At 38.1% G+C, this 10,708-nt stretch overlaps 1 long non-coding RNA gene across 2 annotated transcripts; it reads right to left on the reverse strand.

Annotated features, from left to right (window-relative positions):
• Positions 1-2,559: 2,559 nt before the first annotated feature.
• LOC110017308 lies at positions 2,560-10,708 on the reverse strand. 2 transcript variants are annotated; one of them, XR_002292680.1, is made up of 4 exons: positions 8,273-10,708; positions 8,115-8,200; positions 5,845-5,938; positions 2,560-2,848 (listed from the first exon to the last, which is right to left on the reverse strand). It is a non-coding gene; the product is annotated as an uncharacterized LOC110017308 (long non-coding RNA). The 2 variants fall into 2 exon arrangements; XR_002872425.1 differs by lacking the exon at positions 5,845-5,938.

A 10,708-nucleotide genomic window follows, 5' to 3' on the forward strand; every position in this document is an offset into this window, starting at 1 on the left:
ATCCATCCATCTCCTCCCGTTTTATTAGTAGTCTTAAGCTACATACACACTGGGCATTTGACACACGTTCAAAAACACGCTAAACACCTTGAATTTGTGTTTAGCTCTTGGTGTTCATATTAGTCAAGCAGGGAGGGTTTTTTCTTCTTTTTCTACTTTTACTAGTGCATGTCTGGCACTTACAGTTGGAAGAGGCTTGGTGCAAAATGTCAAAACAGTTCAAATGTTGCTTCAAGCTTTTCCTTTCACAGCTCTATTCCTATACATAAAAGAGTTGGTGTCATATAATTGAATCGGTTAGTACAAAAGGGGCCCAAGTCCACAATTTTTCAAAATAGAGATATTATATGTTCTAAGGTCTCCAAGGGAAAAGCTATCTGATTATGTGCAAAAAAAAGTCCCAAGTCCGTTGTAATGTGTTGACTATGCTTGACATTTAAAATGCATTAAGTGCAAAATTCCTGGATTTGGGCCTCTCTTGCATGGGTTTAGCTTTATCCCATAGATGGCAGCAATAGTTATCCAATATGGCAGCCCCCCTGTTTAATTCAAGAAGGGCCCAAGTCCAGAGACTTTAGTTTGCTAGTCCTCTGAAATGATAACAGTGAGGTGCTTCATATTATACCATTTGTAAGCTATGAACTGGTGCTGAATCTATGTAAAGTATTAATCATTTGGTGTAGCCTCCCTTTAAGCTATGCAAGTAAAATCATTTCCTGGAAAAACAAACCTGTTGGACTTGGACCCCTTTTGAACTAACCGATTCAATTTCAGTCGTGCACAACCCACAAGTATTCATTTCTCCTCCATAATCAATTTTCAAACAGTTTGCACTTCCATGATTGACTACAAGTGACCATATCCATTTGTCATACTTTTAACACGCGTTCAGTGGCCACGCATTTTGTGCGTAGTGCCCGACAGTGGTTGGATAAACTTGTAAAGGCATTTCCGCCTTCGCCTTTGCATAGACCTTCAGTCTTTGGAGAGGGACTACTGAGTATCTCTGAAGTTTTGGTGGGACATGCCAGGAATGGCTCCTCAGGGAGGCATCCAAAAGAGATGCCCTAGCAACCTTTAACTGACCCCTCTCTCTTGAAGTGGAGGAGCAGGGGCTCTCCTCACCACATCGCCAAGGCAGTGCCTCGCCACCCTGTGGAGGAAACTCATTTCATCCACTTCAGAACTCATCGTTTCAGGCATGAAAGAGCTCACAGGTTAGGGTGGGTAATAGATGGCCCAACCAGCTATGAAGTTCAGTTTTTTTACACAAAGTCATGCAAGTTTGGATTCTTTCCCCCTTTCAATCACAAGAACTTTGATTCACAAACTGAATTTTCATGTACTTGTGTTGTCATAGTTTGAAATAAAAATTCTCTTGGTTATCTAAAAATGGTTACCTAAAATATAAAAATCAGAAGAGGGGGACTTATTTTTATATCATATTTGTTTCTGAGTTTTAGCTTTTTTTATGTTTTGGTGTTTTTATTTTCAATCTACAGTAATATTCACTACATTATTTGAAACTGTGCATCAGAACAGAGGGTGTTGTTGAGCTGTTTGTGAATAAACCAAATACAATCAGAACACCATCACACACTTTAACATTCTTTACATGTATTTGCTAACACATTATCAGTTGCAGAATTGGTCTAGGGCACAAAGGTATTAAAATCTTCATTATTACGGGAGGATCTTCTTTGCTTAATGAATATATTGTGAGGTTTTGCCTCATGTGAACCTCTGGTGAGATGTTGAACTTTCACAATGGAGCATTGCCAAACTGTCCCAAACACTCCCAGCTGACATTATCCTGTGACAGAGTGAGTGAAAGTTCAGCTGTGGACAAAGTGCAGACATCATGGCTTTCTTCCTCTATTCTGCATTTTCCTCTTTAAAGCTTTGATTTCCATGCAAACTCGGACATCATTTTTACTCAAATCCATGTGCTTACGCTGCAAAAAGGCGCTTGCATTTTACTATAACAGTGTGAACAGAAAAGCCCTGTTTGGAGTCACCTAATTTCCTTCTTGCACCAAAGGTTACTGAAGGTTTCTCCAGCAGCATGAAAACAAGTTTGCACCTGCAGGATGTGTTGACATGGCTGAGCACTTACTGAGTAGAAGTCGCTTGTAAACCTGTCGGAAAAAACCCAATGACCCATCTTTGGAATTAAGAAGAAGTCAGCCTAAATCTGTTAATTCAATCTGTATTTTAACAGGATCACCTCTTAAAGTGGCTATGACCCAGTTTTCACATATTCAAATGTATGCTGTCACCCTTTTATTACCTCATCTAGTGGTGATTTTCCATGAAACCTTTATACAGCTGAGTTGTAAATGATATATTTACCTGGCGAATAATAAATTGAGGTGTCATAACCACCACATGAAACAGAATACTTTCCTTTTTCATCCCAATAACTAAAAATAGAATTAATTTGACAGGAATAAAACATTTTCTACAGGCAGAGAGGAGCAGAGAGAATTGCAAAGGTAGTATTGCTCCACCTTGAAGGTGGAAGAATGAGTAATATGATGGAAAACTGAAACTCAAAAGTTTGATTGTGATTACATTTAAAGATGCTTCTAGTTTACAATCTGAAACTTATCAGATACACATTTAGACAGAATTTAAGGTCTTCCATTGTGACACTTAGAAAAAAGAAGTTGGAATAAATTGCAAGCGTGAGGCTGTTTACGCAGTGATGGCTGTGCTTATTGGAAAAACACCAAGTTTGGTTAAGACTTCCTCTTGGGTAGTTTGTGTGTGTCACAGAAAAGGAATCCAGCCATGTGGAGATCTGGACGGCAGCGGGGGAGTCCGGCTGAGCAGGGCAAAGGGATCACTGGGGGAAAAGAGAGGGGAGGAGAAGGGAGAAAGAAAACATGTGAAAGGTGAAAGAAGGAGAAAGGATTAGAGCAGGATGCAAAAATGTCAACACCGATGGGATGAGGAGGAACAACGGGGGGGGGGGGGGGGGGGGGGGGCAAACAGATAAAGGTGGACTCAGCAGGGAGGAAGCACAAGTGTATATTTCTATTAATTTAGAGTCACTTTACTCATAGAGTTGGGAACATATACATTAAAGAATTTGTAATGATTTCTGGATGTAAGTTAGCCAAGAATATTAAATGCAAATTCTCTTTTTTGCCAGAGAAACTAAGTTGCTGCAGAGCCTGAATACAATTTTATATAACTTTTCAGATTAAAAACCAGAGAAAGGCAGAAAATATATAGTTGCTACAATGTCTTTACTTTCATCAATGTAGCCCTAGTTTATCTGACAGCCAGATTCATGTAACACCCTGGTGGTTTACAAAGTTTTCATTTATGTTTTCTTTTTTAAAAATACCTTTACACTGTTGGGTTTGTGAAACTATTTCATCTGAAACTGCAAAGGAATTTAATGCACCAATTCTTTATGCTGTTTATAAACAGCATGAAGTTTCTGTGTTTCTGTTCATAGAGAAAAAAGATCACACTGCTAATGCTGTTTTACACCGAATGCGATTTTTGACATTTAATTCACATTGGAAGCCTCTCTATCGCTGAGTCAAATTAGCTGCTCACCCCTTTTCCATAAATTCCATAAATGTTCATAAATTTGATGGTCCAGACCCATGTGGGAAGAGCTAGTGTCCAAAGTTTTTAGCCTCATCGCTACATGGAAGCAATGACTGTTAATCTAATTTACACTACATGGAGGACACAGATGATGTTGAGAGGTCAAGTTTATTTATTTTAAAGCGCTCTACTAAGGTGGTGGTAATCATGTCTCCATGTTTGGGTTTATGAGATCATTCAATACTCTCCGGGTATTCGGTGAGGTTCACCATCTACTGCAGGAGCAGCATCTGAATTCTTTCAGTGGTACTTCCATTTCTCTGCGCCCCAGTTTGAAGGCTTACTGTCCCGGACTAGTCCGAGGAGGGAAAAAGCAAAAGCAAAAATAATAATACATTGATGCATATGAGAAAAATATCATAAAAGTTCTGGAGGAGAACAATGAGATTTTCTTCCATGTTAGTTTTGGACAGCACCAGTTGATTATCAACACGTCAAGGTTCAAATCTGAGTCCCTGGTTGGTTGACGTAAAAGGGTCGTCTTTGCCAAAGTTCAGATTTTTTAACTCACCAATACAATAGCATTGTTCTCCCTATTCAACCAGAATATCATATTATAACGCATCATTATAGATCTTTTTATGGCCTCTAGGCTTTTGTGTTAATGCATGATGATAACAATAGTTCTTACTGTGTATCATATCAACAAAAAGCATTTCTGTTTGTCATGTCAGCGACTTAAAGTTAAAAAAAGTCTTCAGTACGACTTTTTTTTTTGTCAGACATCAGCATTTTTATAAGAACTCATTCTCCAGCCTAAAGTTGTTCTTTTTCTTTTTTCCAGCATCTTCCATAACAATGTGTCAGACTCGCCTACTCACTTTGCTTCCAGATATAATCTCATACCTAAAGATTGCAGGACGACATTGTTAAAAAAAGGAGGTCTCATAGGGGGAGATGAGATAGGAGACTGCATTATGTGCTAAATACCCTGCAGGAACAGAGAACTGCTTATAAAATGATAATCCTTCAGCGAGCTTTTTTGAATACATAGCTAAAAAAAAGGGAAAGAGTGGTTTATGGGGTGGAGGAGAGGCAGACTGGGAACTCTAAAGGGTAAAAGATGGAGAGGATGTCCTGTTTGGGTCATGTGCCTCAGTGCTTTTGCTGTGGGAAAGTGTGTGTCTGCGTGGGTGTTTTTGTGTGTTTTGTTTTGTTTTTTTTGTAAAAAAAAAAAGAATAAAATGTGTGAGCTTTGTGACATTTCTCTTTTGTTATTTAAAAGTTTTATTCACAACTATTAGGTTTGTATTACAAATATAAAACCATCTTAAACTGCAACAAATCAATCTCATGTCTTTGCAAACACGTAAACCCAGTCAGTCATGTTTGCTTTGCTGGAGTGAAGAACAACCTCCCCATTCTGGGCCTCTAGAAAAGCAAAAATGCACAAGAACTTTGCTCATTAGTTAGAAAACCAAAACAGAATGTGTGACCCCAGCAGGGACAAGTCACACTGCTCTTTGGGGAGAGATACATATGGAAGGGTTGGAATGTTTTGAAAATCGGTAGAGGCTCACAAACTTTTTAACTTTTCCAGCCAGTGAGAAAACTAAAGATATTTAATTCCCTATAAAACTGAATAAAATGTGAACTATGAGTTATTATTAAGTAAGCGTTGCCAGATTGGGCAGTTTCCACCTGGTTTAGATTGTGACTTTTCACTTCTTTTTTATTTTTTAAATTGTTCTTGATATTTGAGGGGGGAAAAGAGGAAAGGAGGGCACATGCAAGCTTAAATTTGTTCTTCAGTTGTTGCTAATAATGTTCAATAGGATTCCGTTATTTAATGTTTTGCCCTGACTAACTGCAAAAATATTTTATATCATTAAAAGATATCTCAATGTAGGACTTTTAATGAAAACAGGAAATAATAAATAGACCTAATGGATTTTTTTGAATGAATGAATAATTACAGCTGATTAATCACTGATGAATTTTTATGGGCATTGTTTGTAGGGTCTGGTGGTTTTTAGATGACTTCAAGGCTTGAAAATGGTGACTCTAACTGACAACAATGTACTAAGGTGAAAGGATACGTGTCAGGACTGTGGAAGGACCCATAGCTGGTTATTAAAGTTAGACAAAATAAAGAGTTATCACTTGGTCTGATCTGTTCTTCTGTGTCCGCATGTCCGAGAATACTTGTGCAAATTTGGTTCAGCCTGATGACTTTAGGTGTTGAATTCATAGAGGAAAATCCAGAAAACAACAAACCCAGGAATGACGATAGACTTAATCATGAGGAGAACGTGTAGCAGCTGCAGCAAGCAACAAGTGGTGAGGGAAGCCTGGATTCAATGAATGAAACCTGGACAGAAGAACCATTAGAATAAAAAAATCAAGATCAGTGTCATTATAGATGGCTTGGTAAGAATTAAGCTTAATTTGTAAATTTTGTAAACAAAATACAGTTGCATCACAGTAAAGCCAAGCCAGATGTTTCTCTGATGTCTACTTTTTTTTTGGTTTCATGTCTCAGATTAAATATTACAGACTGAGGGTCATGTTGGTGAAACAAAGTGGATGAAAGTTTTAATGTGTGTGTGTGTGGGGAGGGTGCTTGTCATGTTTTAGAAAGTTTTAGAAAGTACATATTTGTAGGTTGCTTTTATGTACAGTGCTTTGAGCTCCCTAATCTGAATAAAAAGCTCTCCTATGAATACAATTTGATTTGATCTGATTTCTGTGTGCTGCAGCTAATAGCCTGCTATGTCAAATTCAAAGTATTGTGCAATACATGGAATTACACCAGAGAATAACCTAAATTCCATTGATCCGATAAAATGTTTTGGCATTCATGTGATTTAATTAAAACAAACATTTTCATGACTGTCATTTGTTAAGTTATGACAACTTTACTAATACCAATGGATGACAAAGAATAATTTGATAAATTTAAAGTGCTGGATTTTATACATTCTAAAAAAGATTATATATATTAAAAAAATGACAACAAACACAAATTCTCAATGGATTTGTCACTGTAAGGCTGAACAATGCAGGCTTTAGAGAAGCTTTCATAGCCATAGGAGACATCCATTTCTGAATAACAGCCAAACATATTTTCTTTGGATCACAACAGTCTGGCTCTTTAACGAATGATTTCAAGTGCTGAACCTCAACTGACAATAGTTTAGATATTGTATTTGTGTATTTAGCAGCACAGCAGAGGATGTTATTTATTTTAAAGCAGGGGTGCCCAAATCCAGCCTCAGAGCCGGTGTCCTACATGATTTCCAACCATCCTGACATTTTTGCTCCTTATTGGCTTAACACACCTGATCGAGGTAATCGGTAGCAGATAAGGGAGGATTTCTGGAAAAACCAGCAGGAGGTCATCCCTCTAGGCCTAGATTTGGGCGCCCCTGTTGTAAAGTCTTATCCCTTAGTCACAAGTACTCTTACGGGTATACGGGCTGTGTGCTGGCAAAAAATGGGAAAATCTGTAAAGCGCATGGAGGTGGCCCGCACAAAATGTTAAGACCATAAACCATTTGGTGAGAGCAAAAATGTTCACGCTCTTTTTTTTTAACGGCAAGCTGCGGGGCGGACAGGTTGAAGTGAACACTGTGAAAGAGGCCCATTAGTGCTGCTTAAGTGGTACGAACACATTCAGTGCTTGCAGCTTAAAAATGTGGAAAGTAGATAGTAGAAGTATAGTTTTTGCGGACATCTTACAGGCATCCTACAAGCACCTATAGGGGGTACAGGGGGGCTTTTTAGCTGTGCTAAAGAGAAGGAACAACCCATCTGTGATAAAAAATAAAACACTAAATAGATCGTGGGAAAACGCCAAAAGCAGAGAGCAAAGACAGATTAGAAATCAGTCACTTAAAACATTTTTATCTTGTGTTTTCAGTATGGTGTGGCTTCCTCTCTCTTTGCATTCAACATCACATCATTTTTTTTTTAAATAACACCTATAGTTTTTCCATTATGTAATCATTTGTCCGGTAAAAAAGGGGTTGGCTGATTTTTTTAGCTACCAGTCAACTTGGCTGGTGAGTGAAAATTTACATGTTGACCAATGGGGTTGTGATTTTGGACCACACACAGCAAAATCTGTTTGAAGGTTGTAGCTGTCAAAAGTGGGAGTACAGCAAATTTGTTTCAACACCTGAAACAGAAACGGTTGGAGTCCGAGAAGCATTTTTCTTAATGAGATGCTTTAGATGGCAGTAACTCACAAAACATCTGCTTCATTGTTCTACAAACATTTTTCACAGCTTGTATTTTGTTGAACTTTGTGTTTAAGCACATTTCCAAAGGAAATGTTAAAAAAAAAGTTTTTTGTTGTATATTTTCAGTCATTTGTATTTTCTTTTTGTTAAAGAAAGTAAGAAAGGAGGGGAAAAAATCTTTAAAATCGAAAACCGAATTCGGTGTAAAAAATATCAGAGATTTTATTTTTTGGCCAGCTCTACCACATTCATGACAACAGTACGATTCATTTTCATGACATTTCCTAAGGTGGCCATACAAACCTTAAGGGAACTGAACGACCCACCTGCTCTCCCCTTGAGATGTGGCCGCTGTCTGCAGCCCTCCTCAGGCTGGATGACTGTAAAACCTGCAGCACGAGTACGGGTGCATGTGACTTAAAGATTAACCAAATGTTCTCTTCCAATGGCTCACATTTTACCTTGTTGTTGGCTCATTTAGAGTTCCTGGTAGCCATCAGTTCCCTGCTATGAGCTCTAATGGGCAGCTTTGGGAACTCTGAAGAACAGGTCACTGCAAACCATTGAGTATAGGTTCTGAGTAACAGGGTTCTCAGAAACAGTGGGGAAAGTGGGCATCCCACGAAATAATAATGAACAATAAGAACTTTTCTTCCTCTTAATATCAGCACTTGGGCACTATTAGCTGTTTGTTTTTTTGTTTTTTACAAACTTGTTGTCAAGGTTTTCAAGACATGATTTTCAGCTGTCTACCCAAACAATCCAAAACAGTGATGTAAGCAACCAACATACTTTGCTCTGCTGTACATCACACTAATGTGTGTCCTTTACAAAGTGATATAATTATGAAATAAAAATAAAAAAAAAATTTCCATTAGTAAATAGTTTATTTCCAAGAAGATTTTTATTAAAAATGAAATAATCTAGAAAAGTCAGTTCTTTGCATTTATAAAGTGTAATAACAGCTGTTGCTATGAAAAAATTGAAATAAACCAGAACTAAGTTAGAACAGATCAGCAAGCTTATGCATCAAGAACTGACATTAATGAAATGCAGTGAGAAGAAATGAGCTACTAATAAAAACAATAAGTAAAAAAAAAACACTATTAACAATAGATATGTTCAACCGTAGTTCAGTTAAGAGACGCTGCCCTGAGCCACTATTACAATACTGAAACTTCAAATCAACCTTGAAAAGCTACTTGCTTTGTGCCTCACCATCATCTCGCCCATCATAACAGTGCTGGTCTGAATGGATGCCTGGCACTCTTACACTTCCTGTACTACTATTGCTCAAAACCACTGGGTCAACCCACTTCCCTGTATTCTTCTGTCAACTCTGGGAAAAAAGCTTTAATATCCTTCCTGCATCCAAGACTAAGCCTTGTTAAAAGCCATCTTATGAGCAAATGGCCATGCTCCATTCAGTGAACTATTGTCTTCTCTATTTGTATCTCTCAGCTCTGTTATTTTGCCAGTAACAAGAAACAAAAAACCCATTTGCTTTGTTTCCTGGACATCATTACATAAACATAAATACCGCCTGATATCTTGCACTTTGTTTGTTTAGGTGGAGTCTATAATGAAACCGTCACTGTTTTGCGGTGGTGCAGTTTGTCGGGTTTCACAATCCCCTTAGGCGAAGAATGGACCTACTGTCAACAGCGATGTCAACCCCGTTGACCATCACTGACAGTGAAGAAGGCATTGTTTAACAGTGAGTTTATTTATATGATGCCACGATAAGACTCGCAGCTGTATGCCTGCTTTTCACAGCATTGTTTCGATGGTTTACACAGCGCATCTTCCACGGATTCACTTCTGCTTGGGTGTGTATAGACTGAGATAACAGGAATAAGATCTGAATGCAGATAGATACGTGCTGCAGACACCTACTTACTTACCCTTGCATGTTGTTTCATTGTTCCCTACAACCTGTCACCTGCAACATGCCCACAGAAAAAAATGTGCATGAACATTTTCGCTCTAAGAGATATCCAAGCACTCTACGATCTTGATGTTTTGTGCGGGCCATTGGCCCTCGTACAGGTTTTCCCATATACAGCACAGACCAAAAGTTTGGACACACCTTTTCATTTATTGGAATGGGAAGGTGTCTCCAAACGTTCTGTCTGTACTGTATCTAGCCGTAATCATCCATATATTTACTGTTGAAAATATAAAGAATGCTGTTTTTATATAAGAAAAATCAAAAGTGCCTTTTCAACACTAGTTTTCAAGATGTTGGTGACATATTTTAATCATTAGATTGCTTTTTTTTGTTTTAGTTTACTTTTTGTTTTATGTCTACGTTGTGTCTAAAGTTACGCCTTTTTTGGCCCTTGTGTTTGCCATGTTTTGTGCAGTCTTTGGGTAAAACATCTTAAGTCAAGTGGAGGTTTGGTAAATTGACTGTTTTAGTTTCCATTAACTCCCCTTCTTTTGGGTCCTCCATCACTACTGGTCATGGCAGCTGGTTTTAGTGATCAAAGACGTTCCATCTGCTACCCATTTTTTCAAGTCTCGCCTCCTCTCAAAATAAGCAGCTCTCGGTTTCCAGCTTTCAAAACACTTAATAAAGCAATCAATGCAATAAAATGTGAGGTTTGGCAAAGAACAAGAAGAAAAACAGATCTGATTTACCACAGTTTTGTTCTTTGATGTAACAAAACTCTTTTATGTCGCACTCCAATCATCTTAATCTGTTCTAAATCTATTTTAAAAATGTTCCCAGGGTTCTTTAAGTATAACATTGACATTTTTAGGAAAAATCAAAAAACCTGTGTTGTTTTCTGCGACGGGACTGGGCAGGACAGTTGGTGGAGAGTAAGCCTTCCCATTATCCTTCTGTTTACATGCTGTTCTGCTAGCTTACAGCCCCTCACAACCCCCACCAA

This window comes from Oryzias latipes, chromosome 20 (assembly GCF_002234675.1).
Source record: "Oryzias latipes chromosome 20, ASM223467v1".
Taxonomy (NCBI): Eukaryota; Metazoa; Chordata; class Actinopteri; order Beloniformes; family Adrianichthyidae; genus Oryzias; species Oryzias latipes.